The sequence below is a fragment of the Helicoverpa armigera genome, chromosome 1 (genome assembly GCF_030705265.1).
Source record: "Helicoverpa armigera isolate CAAS_96S chromosome 1, ASM3070526v1, whole genome shotgun sequence".
Classification (NCBI taxonomy): domain Eukaryota; kingdom Metazoa; phylum Arthropoda; class Insecta; order Lepidoptera; family Noctuidae; genus Helicoverpa; species Helicoverpa armigera.
The window spans coordinates 18,466,655-18,483,829 of NC_087120.1; the positions used below are offsets into that span (position 1 = coordinate 18,466,655).

Genomic DNA, 17,175 nt, shown 5'->3' on the forward strand with positions numbered 1-17,175 from the left:
GTGGAGATCTAAGAGGGAGGCCAATGTTCAGCAGTGGACGTCTGAAATGATGATGATGATTTATCAAGGATAGCTACATGCTAGGTACTTTTTATCTGACTGCTCGGAGTAGTTCCTGTGTGACATGGGATCCAGGTAATACCGTCGCCAAGTGGTTGCGTAGGTAATAAAGGTAAACCTTATCTAGTTTCTAACTTAGACTTGATAACCAAGAACATGCCAATAGAGTAGGAAAAAGCTTAAAATAACTATTAAATATTTTTTCACACAAGTCTACTATAAAAATATTGTTTCCCTGTTAACCTGTAAAAAGCCATGCGTGTATAACCTAACACAAACACACATACCTATCTAAAAACACACGACGTTTAATAATAGGGAAAATATGCAAATGTATTCCGTCGCCGTCGTTCTAGCAATTTATACGTAAAAACATCTGTGTTACATTCCAGTTTTACGTGAAAGCTTTGCTGGATTCATCATCTATATACCCTGGTTCATCATCAGCCTTTTATCGTCCCACTGCTGGGCACAGGCCTCCTCTCACACGGAGAAGGATTGAGTGGTAATCACCACGCTTGCTCAATGCGGGTTGGTGTTTTCATTTTTATCGTAAGTAGTAGGTATTCTCATGTGATTTAAAAACTAAGCAACGCTTGGTGTGGTCAGCCCGTGGATGGGTGACCGTCTTGTCATAACGAGTTCTTCCGTGTTTCGGAAAGCACGATAAACTGTAGGTCCCCGCTGTCATTTGAGCACCTTTGACCAGGTTGAGGAGGTCAGATGTCAGATAGGCAGTCGCTCCTTATAAAACACTGGTCGTCAATTGCATCTGGTTAGACTTTCCAGATTTCAAATCTCTACGTAAACTCTAAGGGCCTTACTACAAACACTTTAAACCCTGTTTTACACTTGTCTAATAAAATTTTGGCTGCAAAATGAACCTTATGTCAACGTCATAATTTGACATTTTTTTAGACAAGGCATAAACTGACGTTTAAAAGTTTTTGTGGTAAGACGGTATTCGTCTAGTCTTCATAATCAAAAATATTAACAGAAATCTGTTCATATAAGTACCATACTTATCAGTATGAAAAAACTTGCTAAGTAACCTACACCGGATTTCACCCACTAACCACACTTGAAGCGGATATCAGTAATGAAACTAATCGTTCAACCTAAACTCGGTTAAAGCGTTGTTTAACTTAACTTTACCCTTTTGAACACTAAACTGTGTAGCGTAAATTGAACCCGGTTTATTTCATGTTTTTTTTTGGTACTTCTAATAATAGCTGGTTTTAGAACTCCTCTTTTCTTATCAAAAGGAATCCTTTATACAGGAATGAATTGTATTCAGTGCGTATTTGTCAACTTATAGTTAATTCAGTTTTATAGATACGTATATTTTTATTTTGTTGTGTTTTAGTACAAAAAATAATAGTTATTGATAGCGAAAGATGGTTATTTTGTAAACAATTGTATGGTCACAGTCGTCATAGTAGGCACGGCGGCAACGCGAAACCGGATTACTGACGCGAGCGTTGCTCCAAGCTATCCATAAATTGCTGATTTTAGGGCGGATAAAAATATGAAAAAACAAAAATTGCTGATGATGCAGATAATGTTCTGTTAATGATTCTGGACCACCAGTTTTTTTTGGACTGCTTAAAATTCATTCCTGTATAGTAGGTATTACTTCGTTGTCTATCTATCTTGTTGTTCATTAGCCTAGCCATTTCCCAACTAAGTTGAAGTCAGAACCCAGAAGTCTGACAACTAATCTTACCAAGGGTTATCGGATTGTCTGAAAGACTGGGTTGAGTTACATTTATATAGGTAATAACTGCAGAAAAAAATTTAGTACATTACACATAGGTACAAATTGCGTATTTGCAAAACTTCGCAAGTGAATCCAGCGCGTATAGCTTGTAAAAGTGCAATCTCCTCGTTATTGATAAGATTATCGCATTTCCTGTGATCATGAGATGACACTCTTGACCTTAGGTATGTTGCATACAATGAAGATGCACTGTAGATGCATTGGGATGCATTATGTTGCATGTGCCATTGATATAGCGCAGATCAGAAATGGCAACAAACGCAAACTCTAAAATCATTTATTCATAATTTTTTAACTTTAATTACAACAAAAACAGCATTTTTAGAGTGTAAAAATTACAAAAATCTTGAAAAAAATACTTCAAAAATAAGTATACCTAAAACCTTCTTCTAAGTGTAACAAATTCTGTGCCAAAAGCCGCATCAAAATCGATTCAGCCAAACTTGAGATAATCGCGCACAAACACATGTTTATTCAAAATGCCTACATACATACTCGTACATACAGGTCAAACTGAGAAGCTCTTTTTTTGAAGTCGGTTAACAAACAGCTCACAATGCTCAAAATTGTGCGGATGACAATGCTTACTTTTGACTAAAACAGAAACCAGGCTTTAGGTCACTTGAATTACAAAGAGTTGCTTCGTAAGATCTTCAAAAACAATAATGAGTATTTGGACCCCTCACAATGAAATTACTGTAGATATTATATAGGGGTGTAAGGGAGGGGATGATAATACGGGGTTTGTAGGTCATGTAGCCACGACCCCACACGAATTCCTGACCCCATTTCAATTGTCCTGTGTATGATTTTTTAATAGCTTTGGGTACCGTTTGATTTATAGCGCAAACGGCACTTTCATACAAAATCTCAATCATACATAACTCATCCATTTATACTATTAGTAAAGAGGAAAATTTTGTATTCTTGTTTCGTTGTTTGTAACGGATAAACACAAAAACTACTGGCGTGATTTCACCATCAGAAAATTACATAATCTGCGAGTAAAATAGGCAAAATTTTATCCCAGTACGGCCACGGAACCGGATGAATCCGCAGGAAAATAGCTAGTAATATTATAAGAGGAAAAAATGAATTTTTGTTTGTTTGTTTGTAATGGATAAACTCAAAAACTACTGGGAGGATTTGAAAAATTCTTTCACTGCCAGAAAGATACACTTTCCTCGAGTAACATAGATATATTAGGCAGTAGTTCTCACGGGACGTGGGTAAAACCACGGGAAAACGGCTAGTATAAAAATGTTAGTGACGCTAGAAAAACAGTTTTACAAAGCTCTTAACTATTGAACCAACACTACATATTTCGTTTACAACTCCACCGGTATTTTCATGGCTTTTATTTCAAAATTTTAATCTTTATGGAATTTGTACGGACCTATGAACCTATATGGAACTAAAATAAAATGCTTTTACACTCTGACCGATACTGAAAGCTAAAATAAAATGCAGCTTTTCGAGTGCAGAGTGCTAAAATTCTGTTTGCGACCATTTTTATAAGTCTACAGTTAAGACTGGTAAAAATTGTCACTTAAAGAAATGTCCTCTCCACGGTCGCATTTCTCTCTGTTGCTTTCTATAACACGTGTGTGTATGTGTGAGTGTGTTTGTGTGTGTGAGTATAGTGATTCGAAGAGAGGAGCATTACGCGCGTCCGATGGAATATTATTTCTGGGGTATTGCAAACCAAATGTTTTATCGCAAATATCCTTAAATACTACGTACCTACTATAGTTAGAATGATATATGAGTTTTTTTCATTGGTGGGTATGCTTTAACGGGGAACGTTAGAATATGGTAAAACTAAATTGTGAACGGGAAAAGGCTTTGGGCAAAAGAGTCGAAAGGGGACGAGGACATACTCAGATTTTAGATAAGAGAGAAAGTTAGGCGATTACATTAAACAACGTAGAAAGCGATGATAGCAAACCGCTCGACCGCGTAGTATCGCGGAGTAGCGGTGCGAATGGATTTTATTTTGGAGAATAACATCAGTCTAATGGACACACTTATAGACATTTAATGGTTACTTTAGCCATTCCTTAGTGCAAAATTTCTATGAGAATCTGTCACTAAGGAGCGACGTAAGCAATCATTACATGTCACTGAGTGCGGGTGTTAATCAGTTAAGTATTAAAATGATTAATTATAAATATCAAAAATAAGTTAAATATTAAATTGATTAATTATAAATATAAAAAATAAAATAAGATTGAACTACGTAAATATGTATGCAGCTGTGGTTTATCTTGCTATTGCGGAAACATTTTACGAGATATTTTATAAAGTATCAAGTTAAGGCATACCCTGAATGTTTTACGAAATCGCACGGCTTTTACACAGCTATTGGTATTAAGAATATCCTGAGCAATGAATTAGGTATGTTATTGAAAAAATATGCAAAGTTTTGACACTGTGTATTAATATCTAATTTCTTGCAAATTATTATTCCAGATTTATATTCTATTTTAGTTGTGAATCGATTGCACATTGTAATTCAATATCCAAGCCCGGTTGTTAGGGTGATTTTTGTTGGGGATTTGGTCATCTACGATTACCGTTCATGCGTTAAAACTGGGTGGAACCAAAAGTCGAGCATTTTTGGCTTTGCTTTTAGTTTGTATCAGTAATATGGACATTTTGTATTTCTACATTTTCTGATAACGATGCAGTAATAGAATGAAATAAACCGTTCTCAAAAACGCACGCGATTACAAAGCTCAGTTCGTCCATAACTACGGAAGCGATTACGGTTTATCGTTTTTCCGACTACGTTAACCAACGGATTTCGGCCATTGTGATATAATATTAAATATAAAATGTAACCAAGACCCACTGGTGTTTCATTACACAAAAGGGAATTCAAGCAAAGGGTACGTAATAACAAGGAACGACGCTCAGCCATCATATCGTAGAATTCTGCCAATTTAACGCCACTTGTTCGTCGCTTCCTAAATTCTTGCCGCGTCACAACGATTTCGTCGCCTCAAGATCAGGTGTGAGATATCAGATTACGTAACTTCAAGGGATATTTTGTTTATATTTCGCATCACCTGAGGCAAGTGAGCAGTCTCACGTGGACATCGATCGAGCCTGGGTTGGGAATAATGAGAGATGAATAGTCAAAGTCTCTTCACATTTTGGGAACGTCGTGCGGTAGGCGGGCGGTGTCGTGTTGGGCGGACGGCGCGCGAGGGGAGGTCGATAAGCAGTGTGGATCGGTGGGTCGAGGCAGTCGGTCGCCTGCCAGCCCCGGGAGCGGTCGCCTCAGTCGTACCCTCGCTGTAGACGTACCTCGCTCCAGTCGGTCACTTGGTCGCGTGTCCGTGCCGCTCGCTCCAGCCGCGCGGATCGCCTTTACCCAGTAAGTACCTTTAACCAACCTGTAGCGACGACGGTCTTCGGATATTTTTTTACAGGGATTCCTTTACACCTTTTTCGACTTTTTTCGGCACACTGCGGAGTTTTGCTGCAGAGAGGATCTTCGATGTTTCGTCAATTTTATAAATTTTATTTATAAGAAAACAAAGCTACTGGGCACTAAAACGTTAGTGCCTGTTAACGTAGCAGTAATAAAGTCGGCCACTTTAATAATACTTCGGAAACGGTTTTTGGCCATCGAAATAAATCTTCGTTTAGAACGTGACTTTGGGGGCTTTAGTTTTAACGGAATCAATATTTAGGGACATTACTATAATTCTTTTGAGCGTTTTAAATCCGAGTCTGTAATATATTTGATGCGGAAGATTTTTGGGTCGGTTCTATTGGGTGTTCCGTTTTACGTGGGTTACAGGTCTTTGTTTAAACTGCCTGTGTGTGGCAACACTTGGGAAGGCTTTAGAAACTTCGGTTCGTTTTCCTTTTAATCGGTGAACGATGAAATAGGTATTTCACGAAGGGAACGTTCCGATTCACTTGCGGTGTAACGTCGGCTTATGATTTGGTTTAAGGAATTACACTGAATTATGTTCTACGTACCTAACGTTTTTAGTATGGTTTATATTGGCATTAAATGAAATGGGACGGGTATAAAAAAAATAGGAAAAAAACCCTGATATTAAAATCAAGTAGGTAAATCATTTTTCATAAAGAAATTGATAAGGGTTCAGCTAGCTAGTATGACAGAAATGGGAGACTTAAATACTGTAACCAAAAAAGCAACGTACAAAAATATACTATAGATGGATATTCTAAAAAAATACTGTATGTTCCTCGAACAATTCTTGTCCAATACATTTCTATATCGGTAAACGTTTTCCTTTAAATAAAGAGCTAAAGAATGAACGTACAATACAATAGATTCGTTGGAACGTTTGCTCATACGATAGACTGAATGGAGATAGTAATAATGTTACTCAATTGTAGGGTTTTGCCCTTATAGTTCATCTTGTATTAAAATAAAATTTAGAATTGAATACGTCATTTTAAACTACGACGATTTTATTAAATTAGGGTTTCGAGACACTTTTTTTTTCTGGGGCCACGATAAAGTGTAGGTCTCTGGATGTCATTTAATAATCTTTAGCAGTCTTTACGGGTAGTTAGAAGCCAGTTAGTCTGATAATCAGTCTTACCAAGGAGTATTGGGTTGAGGAGGTCAGATAAGATAGATAGATAGATAAAACATTTCAGGACAAACAAAAATATACAACAAGTGAGTAGAAAGAAAAAAATAAAATACAAACAGAAAATAACGCCGGATTAATTAATTATTATTAACTTAATTGCGACGGACTGGTATTCAGCTGCATCCAGTTAGACTGGAAGCCGACCCCAACATAGTTGGAAAAAGGCTAGGGAGATGATACATTATTTATTTTTCTTGTCGTCGATTTGAACACTACAAGATGGGAATAAGACCACATTATTTCGGTCGTTCTAATCTATCAGTTGACTTGCTTACAAGGGATACAATTTTGACATTACATCATACACATGTCATATTCTTATCTCTCATAAGAGATAGGATATTGGGATTGACCTTTATAAAGATTATTGAGAAATAGATTATACAGTCGTTAGCCATGAAATAATTTTACATTACCTATTTAATAAAAAATAGGAAAATTAAAAAGACACCATACTATTAGGCTGATAAATCGCCGATTACTTATAAATGACATTTTCAAATTGATTAAAATATAGCTGAGTCATCATTACGTATATTTCGAACTAGTCTTTCTTTACAAAAATATTATGATACACACGTTTGAGCAACAGTTAGATTTACAAATTGAAAATGAATGTGAAAGAAGTTGGTATGATTGCCAAGTTTTGGCGAGAACTGAGGAAATTTTAATATTTCCAACCAATATTACCAATGGGTATCGGGTAGCTCAAGTAACTGGGTTGAGGAGGTCAGATAGGCAGTTGTTTTATGTAAAACACTGATACTCAGCTACATACATCTTTTTAGACTGGAGGCAGACCTCAACATAGTTAAGAATATACTATGTAGGTTGTTAGGACATAGAATCATTAGTCATGGAAAAAGCTAGGCAGATGATAAGAAATACCTTCCAGTTCATTAATATAAAAGGAAGTAATAAATATTCAGCTATTTATTCAGTATATTTCGTTTGTAGAATGTTCATCCGCCAGTCATTACAATGGAAATGGGTAGCGAAATTGATTATGTTCGGGTCACCCACTCCTATATATTCGTACGATAAGAGTACCCGCACACTGGCGAATTAACAGTTGACACTATAGTAGGCAAAATAAATAAAAAAGGTCGGTCTGGTACCGGCTAAATACCTGATCTTTGTGATTTGCACTACTGATACAGCCTTTTTTTTACTGTCCCACTGCTAGGCTGCGGCCTCCTCTCACACGGAGAAGGGTTGAGCGTTAATCACCACGCTTGCTCAATGCGGGTTGGTGATTTCAGACTTTATGGTCCAGGTTTCCTCAAGATGTTTTCCTTCACCTTTTTATCAGATATTGGTATCCAAGATATACTTAGAATAGTGATGTGCGTACTACCGACTTATCGGCCGACAAAAAGCTTGTAATGTGTGGGTGGTCTGAATCGGTTCCATGTTATACACAAGTCTGATTCATAGTAACTGTTATTATTACGTATTAATGTAGTAATTAGTAGTATGAAGGTTACGCTATCTGACATGATAGTTACAATTTGCCATTGGGTGCTGGATTGAGTGAGATATAATTCAGCAATTAGGAGAATCAATTAAATGAGTTAAAATGAAACAATTAAATTAAAATAAATAATTAATGAAATTCTAACATGTCAGTTAGACTACAGTATAAGTTAGACAACTTTGCAATTCTGATGTTAGCCATATGACGCCTTTTTTTTGGGAAATTACCAAATGAATCCCGCTGTGGATGCAGTGTGAGAGAGTGTCAGACTAACAGCCTTACTACAAAAACTTAAAAATCTGTTGAACACTTGTCAAAAAAAAGTGTAGCTGCAAAACGGACCGTATTTGTTCAGCGGACGTTTAATTTTTTTTGTGGTACGACGGTTACAGACTAAAACCCACCATGTTCCATCTTAAGCATTTTATGTATCAGGGCCGCGGTAACTTTTCCGAACAATCCCGCAGCTGATATCTCAACGTTTATTAAAAAAAATTCTTGACTATTGTAAAGTCAATAGTAGCCAACTTCACACTAGCGACTTTTCGACAATATCTGAACGGAAAAATGCGAAAGGATATGAGGATATGGCTACCTTCAGGATGGCAAAATTATTTAGCGGTAACTGTAACTCGCATAAAAATTACATTATGTTTTGGGATCAAAAGAATATCATGTCTTTTAAGTACCCCATCTGAGCTTCCCTTGTTTTCTTAAATATTACTAAGGAGGTAGGCAAGGGATTATTTTTCATGGATAAAATATCAAAGTTATTAAAATATACTGGAGGTTTATACTTAGTAAGCAGTAAACTGGTTCTTTAATTACTAAAGAATGTTTTTAGGAGGGTAGTGATATTAATAGTGGGTAGTTTCATTTGTCACTTGTAATGAATGAAATTCAGAGTACCTATATAAATCAAAAATAGTAGTTAATCAAAAGGTTTATCATTAATGGCATTGATACCTTTCGTCTACCAGTCGTTTGATAGAAGTTGGGTTTCCTTTAAAAAAATATGATTACAATATATTCCACTTTCATCTGCGGTTTTACTCGCATGTTGGGGGAAATACTGCCCTCACATGGTTAAGAAATAGCCATGTATCTGCCGAGTATCACAATCCATCTAGTAAGTTTCGCTTGAAAGAGCAAAAAACATACTATCGTATTTATAAATTAGTAGGATTTGTGAGGACAAACTAAATTAAATATGACACGAAACTTATTTCACAATATTCATTAACAGTTCAGAAATTAGTTTTTGGCTACAACATAATTTATACTGATTACCGCACCACGAAAACAGAACAGTAAAATTCATGAGACATTTAAGTACACCTACAGAAATAACTGAAAACACACAATAGGTATTTTATGATTTTGCAAAAATAATATTCTTCAACAAATCTTGGAAAAATAAATCACTTCAAAATTTCAGTTATAAAAATAATTTCTAGTTCTTTTCTATCAACAATTTCATTTAGGTATAATTTTGGAGGCACCCACGACCTATTTCATATATATTTTTCTTCTTCAAAAAAGTATGAATACTTCTACCAATAAAGTCTATAAGAAATTCCGATATCTTTTCTTATGGAAATTACGTTTTGCCAGTTGATGAAGATATGGCTTGCCTTGACACTTCCAATCATGAAATCGTTTAGACTACAGAATGCAATATCAGGGCTAGATGGAAAATACTGCTGGAATACCTATCTATACTTACAAGTAAATATAGATTTCTTTTTATTCTTTAAAATTATAAAGGGTTTTTATCCACAAGGATACGGCATTGTATCTTATGGCTACTACATTACACAGATAAACTAATATTCTATCTTATTTTAACACTACTTACAAATTGAACTACCTATAATTAATCTAGGTATCTGTTATTAAGTAGGTAACATGTTGTACTAAATAGATATAGAATGTTTGTTTGAATATTTTTTTAAACTAAGTCTTACGTGTGGATAAAACTGATTTATCGTATCTGGTTCAGGACAAACTAATTTGGTCTAGGATGTACCAGTTAGCCCTGTGGCCCATAGGAACAAATGTTTTGGCCTAAACCAAACTACATAGTTGGTCCTAAAATCGGGATTAGCCGGTAACATATGCAATACACGGTACATAAAATACTAAAAAACTACGTAATAATTACCTTTAATAAACTATTACAGTTCATAACACCAAACAAACATTTAGGCGCATAATTAAAACTCTGTCAATATATTGGAGCTCATAACTTAAATTAATCAATTAATTTATCGAACAACATCAACTAAGTTCCTTAAGCCCAACTATTCGTAAAATATTTAAGATATTGCTTAACTTAGTAACGAATTTTAACATCAAGTGTGAAGTAGAAATTGTAATGAAACTATTTGGTTGAGAATCACCTCGATTTTAAATTGGTTTCTTGTTTAACACGCACTTCAGCAATTATGTTTAATATTTTATACAGTTTTTCAAATACCTAGAATAGGCTTTTAACGCTAAACCTACGGAATCGATTAAACTTTGGTACATACATAGATTAATGCTCAATCCTTCTCCATGTGAGAGGAGGCCTGTGCCCAGCAGTGGGACGATAAAAAAAAGGCTGTAACAACATACATAGATAAGTCAATATCCAGAGAAAGGGGTTCACAGATAGTCTAGAACCTGAGAAAGGACATAGACTGGTTTTTATCCGGGTGCGGGAAACTACTAGTGAGAGCAATCAATTAATTTATAGTACATGGATGAGTAAATTTTTATAACCAGCTTTATACGTATTAGTGTTCTGTGGGGACTACTTTACTTTTAATAAAAATAGGTTACTATTATTTATTATTTCTGAGTGGTTATATTACTCATCACAAATCTATTTACGAACCAGTAGTATAGTATTTACTTGTATTCTAACAGTACCATTACTATTTACAAAGCCTCATACATTTTACAGATATTTTATTTCGACGCTGTAATTTGTCATGTGTGAGACCGTGACTCCGTCAGAATTTAATACAAGCCCTACTAGGACTTTTAAATTTTATCAAAACGTAAAACTTTTAACGAGTTGGGAGCTAACTAGACGATCAAAAAATTGCGAAATATTTCAAATTGTATTACTGACCGTAGGCATAACGTTGAAATGGTATATTGCGCAATGTTTTTGAGCAACTTATTATTGCGCAATATTTTAACTTTAATAAATCGTCGATATAAAACATAACTCAATAGAATTTAAGGAAAAAAAAAACATTGCATACTTCTAAACTGTAATCACAAAACTGATCTCATAATTAAAAACAATAGCACCCTTTTTTCGGCAATCAACTTCCCTTTCTGTTCCCCTTTTCGATGCTCGCCAGTGTACGCTGACATTCGTACGGACAGAATTTTTTAATCACTTTTATTGATTCTTACTTACACGTCCGCCGGCTCAGGGCCGGTCCAAATATAACTGAGATAATTAAAGTTTGGAAGTGTGTATGTATGTATTTATGTAGATTTTTATTTAATTTTAGGAATTGAATAAAATTGATTAATTAGGCGTAGGTAGTGGGATTTGCCAATTAGATACAAATTTTTACAGTTGAAGTGAAAAATTTGTTTGAAGTTTTTATGCCTGTTATAATTTTAAAAAGTCTGCCTACATTTAATTACCGAGGCCTATTTTACATGATTACTCAAATAAAGTAAGGCAAATTAAGTAATATGAAAACAGGAGCGTAATTTTAAAAAGTCTTTAATTATCGAGGCCTATTTTACATGATTACTCAAATAAAGGCAAATTAAGTAATATGAAAGTATGAACGATCGTTTTAATGAGCTTGATCATGAATTGAAATCGGTAAACACAGTTTGGTATTACAAAAATAAATACATATGTTTATGAATTAATTAAGGAATTATTTGGTTCAAGCATCGTTCATGTTCCTTATATGTAAATACACAGACATGTATCTATACTCAAAGAATACACTGTAATGATCTCGGATATAAGTTTTACAGAATATTCTATGAAAACATTACTTACATAATTATTCTTATCGAGTAAGCTGCACCTAACAAGCCTAAGTGTCTGAGTTTTTTATTCAAATCAACCTGATGATCTCCCTACAAAGAGATTTCGTCTGGCCCAGAAATGGAAGCGGGAGCCCCTTGTACGGCCGTCACACTTGCAACCACATGGGCTACTAAAACAAAGACTAGACAGTATTTTCAAAAGAATATTCTATTCGCTTCCTCTTCGAAGTCGGCTAGTAAATCTGACTTTCTAATTTGTCAGTATATGTGCTCCATGTAAAAGACAAAGAAACATACATATTTAGATTAGTAGATACAATCTATGAAGCGGAGATGCCAAAATGCAGGTAGGTCAGGCGCCTTCTTCTAGGTCAAATTCGTACGGTGGGCGTGACCAAATCGATCAGTTACGAGTGTACTAACAAGATATTTGGGTTCTATGAGACATCTGTCATCTATTTTCAGTATTACAAAAATGGTTGGCTCCAAAGAAGGCGTATAAGGGCGAAGGCAGTAACGTTCCTCGTCCTCCGCATACCCGCGTTTTAGCGCGCTACTTTCTTAGGAGATTCTCCGTTACGGCACCTCCGCTCATCATTTTGTTATCCCTGATACAATCAGACAGAGTGTTTTAGACAGCAAAAATTAAGTCAAAGTGATTGGCCATCGGTATAACGATAACAAATAATAATAAAGAAAAAAAAACTAACAGCATGAAATATTCATCAAAAGGTCCATTAAAATTATGGAAAAAATGTTCTGTTCCTAAAAAATTGTTACTGTATGGACTGTTACTTTGAGAATGGCAAATGAACCTGGGATATGCGCGTAGTATATTCCTTTGTTCTCTGTACACGAAATAAAAAGTCCTGTGATTGATAGTGCTTTCTATAGGATAATCCGAGTTCTGTGAAGCCTTTTGACGTATCACCAGACTGAAAAATATGAAGGTACAGAGAGCTTCGTTTTGATAATTAATAAATTGATGGAAGGTAACGTTTTTGAAAACACGACAGTGTTTTGCTGTTAGCTTTTTGAAGAACAATGTTTCAGTCTGATGAGTTTCTGCAATTTTATTATTACAGTGGAATTTTCTTCCAATGAACAAATCCCTAGTAGTTTCTATGAACTTTTTGACTACTACGTTGAATCATATTGTACAATGTTCAGGGGAAAGGTTTTGAGCGTCGATGAACTTACGATTTGGACTAGTTGAAACTACCTGATACCCCAAACTCTCAAGTACTGAGTTCACCGTTTGGCGATACTGAAGAGTAATTGGTCATATCATACAAAGTGGCTCATTAAACACAGCCTAAACTTAAACTTGGAAAATGCTGAAAACAATTTAGAAATAAGAGCAATCGTAAAAACAAAGCTTATGAGTTGCAGATTGCATGGCATTTACTTTGTAAAGTTACCAATCTATAAAAAAGCATATTTAAAACATATATTACAAGTACTTACTTAATAGAAACAACACTACTACGCCTCGCTCCGTACTTACAAGATTCGTAGCAAATACTACGAATAACTACATAAAAATACCTATTTCATGTCCTTATCAAAATGATCGCTCGAAAAGATATTGAAAAACTTACTCGTGCCTTAAGAATGGAGGTGAGAAATACAAATGCAACTCCATTGTAACCCTTACAATTTCCGTAGTTATTTTCTGAGAATATTCTTGACCTAAATACCGTACAAGTCATGTTTTATGCACTTTGTTTATTTCAATTGCGGTTTTTTTGAGACGGCGTTGTTGAACGCGATTTTCTTTTTTTTGTGACTTGTAGAACACTGATTTGAATTGAGAGTGTTTTGTTTAAACTTACATGTATTACAAAGATGATGACTTTGTTTCTTTGAAAGTCTGGTCTCTGGAACTACTATCACAGTTTATTCTTTTATTCTGTGCATAAAAATTTATTCAGTGTTGGATAGCCCACGTCTCGACGAAGGCTAGGTACTTTTTATGGACATCTAATCAGTGTCAGACTGACTAAAAAGTTTCATATAGTTAAAATAACCTTATCTGCTTTTATTATCCACTCATTGCTTTAAAAATTATTAATGAAATTAACTTTAAAATAGAACTGATGCCCAACCGTAAAGCCAACTTTCTATCGGCCGACAGTTTAGTCTACAGTATGCGGGGGTAGGTTAGAAGTGTTGAATCGCAAATCAAATTACACGGAACGTGGGCGTATCCGCCAATATTTGCGGCCAGTCTGTCTTATATGTACCTATATTTATCTCACACACAAACCTTTATGCGTGGGAGATGATATTTTTGTCTCTGTAACAATTTCTTAATCTTCACCTCTAAAAATAAGTCTAAGGATACTGGTTAGTTGGATTATATGGAATTGATGCTTTGATTATCTAGTTAAGCCTACGGCAAAAAGAGGTTGAATTTATATCAGTTAACACTTTCAGTTGAAAGAGTATTGATTAATTTGCCGTTTATTTATTACTTTCTCTTCCCCGCGATTTCACCCGCTCGAGGGGGCTATCTCTAGTATCCAGATAAAATGGTGGTTATGTCCTTTTTAGATTAGGCATAGATAGAGGATTTGTGTTTCTTTGGATTGGTCCATTTAAAAACGACAGACTGAGTTACGTACGCGTTTACAATATTAGCAGAGATAAGTTAGGCGTTAAGCGCGAAAAATACAAGCGTACTGTTATTATTCAATATTACTTGGACTTTCTTTGGAAGTAATATTCTAACTTATTGATTTAGCAAGTAGCTATATATTGTATATAACATCGTCTAGTTTCTGGGTGTAACAATTAATCAATGGTGACGTAATCGGTCAAGCCTGCTCACGATAGATGCCCCTGTCACAGCTCTCGATATCGACTTGCTGAGGGATGTGATCATTTATCGATATCAGCTAGTGCTGTGCTAGCATCGACAATGTACAGAACAACATTGACAGAGTGCAGATGTGTGCTATCTGATCTCAGAGTTATTAAGACAAATTGGTTTGTACCATGTATTGTTGGATTAAGACCGATTGTAGAGGTACTCAACGGTGGTTGTTCTCTCTAAACAGATTAGCTGACTGTGCAATACATATTTTAGAGCACTTGCAACCATTTGCGCGGACCCAGGTGTGCTCTCTATTCCTAGTGATTGCCTGATGGGATGGCAATGCGGCCCGATATAAAATAAACTATACAACACACGCACCTAAACTACTCTTGAACACTTATAAATAAAATACAAACACATATATTTTTATATAAAAGAATCGCTGCCACGTTGTATGTCAGTGCTTATTCTTATCTTGTAATTGAGCCTTAGTACTCTTAATAATATAGTGTAAAAACACTATTACTAAAAACTATACAATAGTCTTATAATAAGACCTACAAAATAAACAGTCCACTCACAATTTGTTTCCTAAGCAAGCAAAAAAAAAAGTCACGAAGAAAAATATAAAGTTTTTTCAAGGAGGAAATCTTTAATTTAAATGTATACGTAAGGGCTCTTGAAACAAGAAACCTTTTCAAGACCTTTATTTAAAAGGAGTCAAAAAGAAACTTTTTCATTTGTACATTGTAGGTACAGGAAAAAATGCCCTGGTTTTCAGTTACGATTTTAAAACTCAACTGTATTTATTTCTCAAATTATGCCGTCAATTTTACAGTGCTTTTAGTCATGAGTCATGTTAGCCTAGTGGGTAAAGAACCAACCTCTTATATGAGTGTGGATTCAATTACAGGTCAGGCAAGTACCAAAGCAACTTGTATGTACTTTTTAAGTACATATATCTTGGACACTAATGACTGTGTTTCGGATGGCGTGATCAACGGTTATCTAGTTATCAAGTTACCTATCATAAATAAATAAATAAATAAATAAATAAACTGTAAGTCTCGGCTGTTATTTAACATCTTCGGCAGTTTTTACTGGTAGTCGGAAAGCAGTAAGTCTGACAACTAGCCTCCTAGGAGTATGGGGTTGCCCGGGTCACCGGTACTCAGCTGCATCCGATGAGACTGGCAGCCGATCCCAAGATAGTTGGGAAAAGGCTAGGCAGATGATGATATCTAGTCTACTGGTATAAAAATCGGAAACTTCTTATAAATATTTTTATAATACTTTCAGCATAAGTAATTACGACACTTCAGCGATTAAATATGAAATTAAAATGATTCACTGATCCGAGATAAATCTCATTAAGAACCGATTTTTTTCTTGTAAGTTTCAGTTCAGTGAACTTAAGCGAAGCCTGCATTTCACTAAGCTTAAAAAACAAACAAGACTTAGATTCGAATGTTTTTTTACTTACGATAGAAGCTTTCTAGAATTTAATAATCTTTCATCATGGGAAAAAGGCTCGGAAGATGATGGTAAGAAGCATATTACAAAGATCAGGTAATTAGCTGGTATCAGACGGACTTACAACTTTGAATGGAATTAAAATATTTAAAAATACCAACCATCGGGTCGACTGTCGGCCATTAAAATCAGCCAGTTCAATAATAGTCGTACCATAACCATCTAGGTTTAATTTTAATGGTAAAACCAAAAAGCCAATAATTACTGAATTAATTTGTCTCGGGAGAATACTAACGATGAAATGGGATATAAAGTAATAAGGTTCAAATAAAAGTTTTATTTAATTTTATGAAATAAAGTTATATTAATTTTAGAAGATTTGATACTGGAAGAATCAATCATAAGGTTAAGCAACGCCTAGCGCTTTCCGTCCGTGATGGGTGACCATCTACGTCAAAATCAGTGCCTTCGTTTTTAGAAAGGCACGCTAAACTGGCTATGATGCACATCTTTAACGGTCGTTACGGGTAGTCAGAAGTCAGAAAGTCTGACAACCAGTACCAATGGGTATTCGGTTGTCCGGGTAACTGAGTGGACGAGGTTAGATAGAACCATGGATTAAACTATTACTCAATATTGTACCATTTCAGTTCAAATTACTGACTAAATGCAGACGTAATTTGACTGTAATATGGGATTAAATGCAGGGTACTCGCAAATCAAATCTGCGTGATTGACGTAAGCTTACAGTAGTCTAAGGCCGTCTGTACACTAGGCAACACAAGTCTGCCTATAAACTGGAGATGCAATACACATTCATTAGTCTTCATATTAAAACACGCGTCTCCGTCATTTGTTTTTAGTTGAAGATAGGCTAAAATCATGTAGGAAGAACTGCATA

The 17,175-nt window shown here is 35.3% G+C and overlaps 1 protein-coding gene across 3 annotated transcripts in view; it reads left to right on the forward strand.

The window, feature by feature from the left end:
• Window positions 1-5,034: 5,034 nt before the first annotated feature.
• LOC135117428 (solute carrier family 7 member 14-like) overlaps window positions 5,035-17,175 on the forward strand; it is a 169,206-nt gene continuing 157,065 nt past the window's right edge. For 2 of the 3 annotated variants that reach the window (XM_064036695.1, XM_064036705.1), the window contains exon 1: window positions 5,035-5,225. The gene's annotated coding sequence lies outside the window, so the exon portion shown is untranslated. The remainder of the gene's footprint in view (window positions 5,226-17,175) is intronic. The other variant, XM_064036700.1, reaches the window with a different exon arrangement.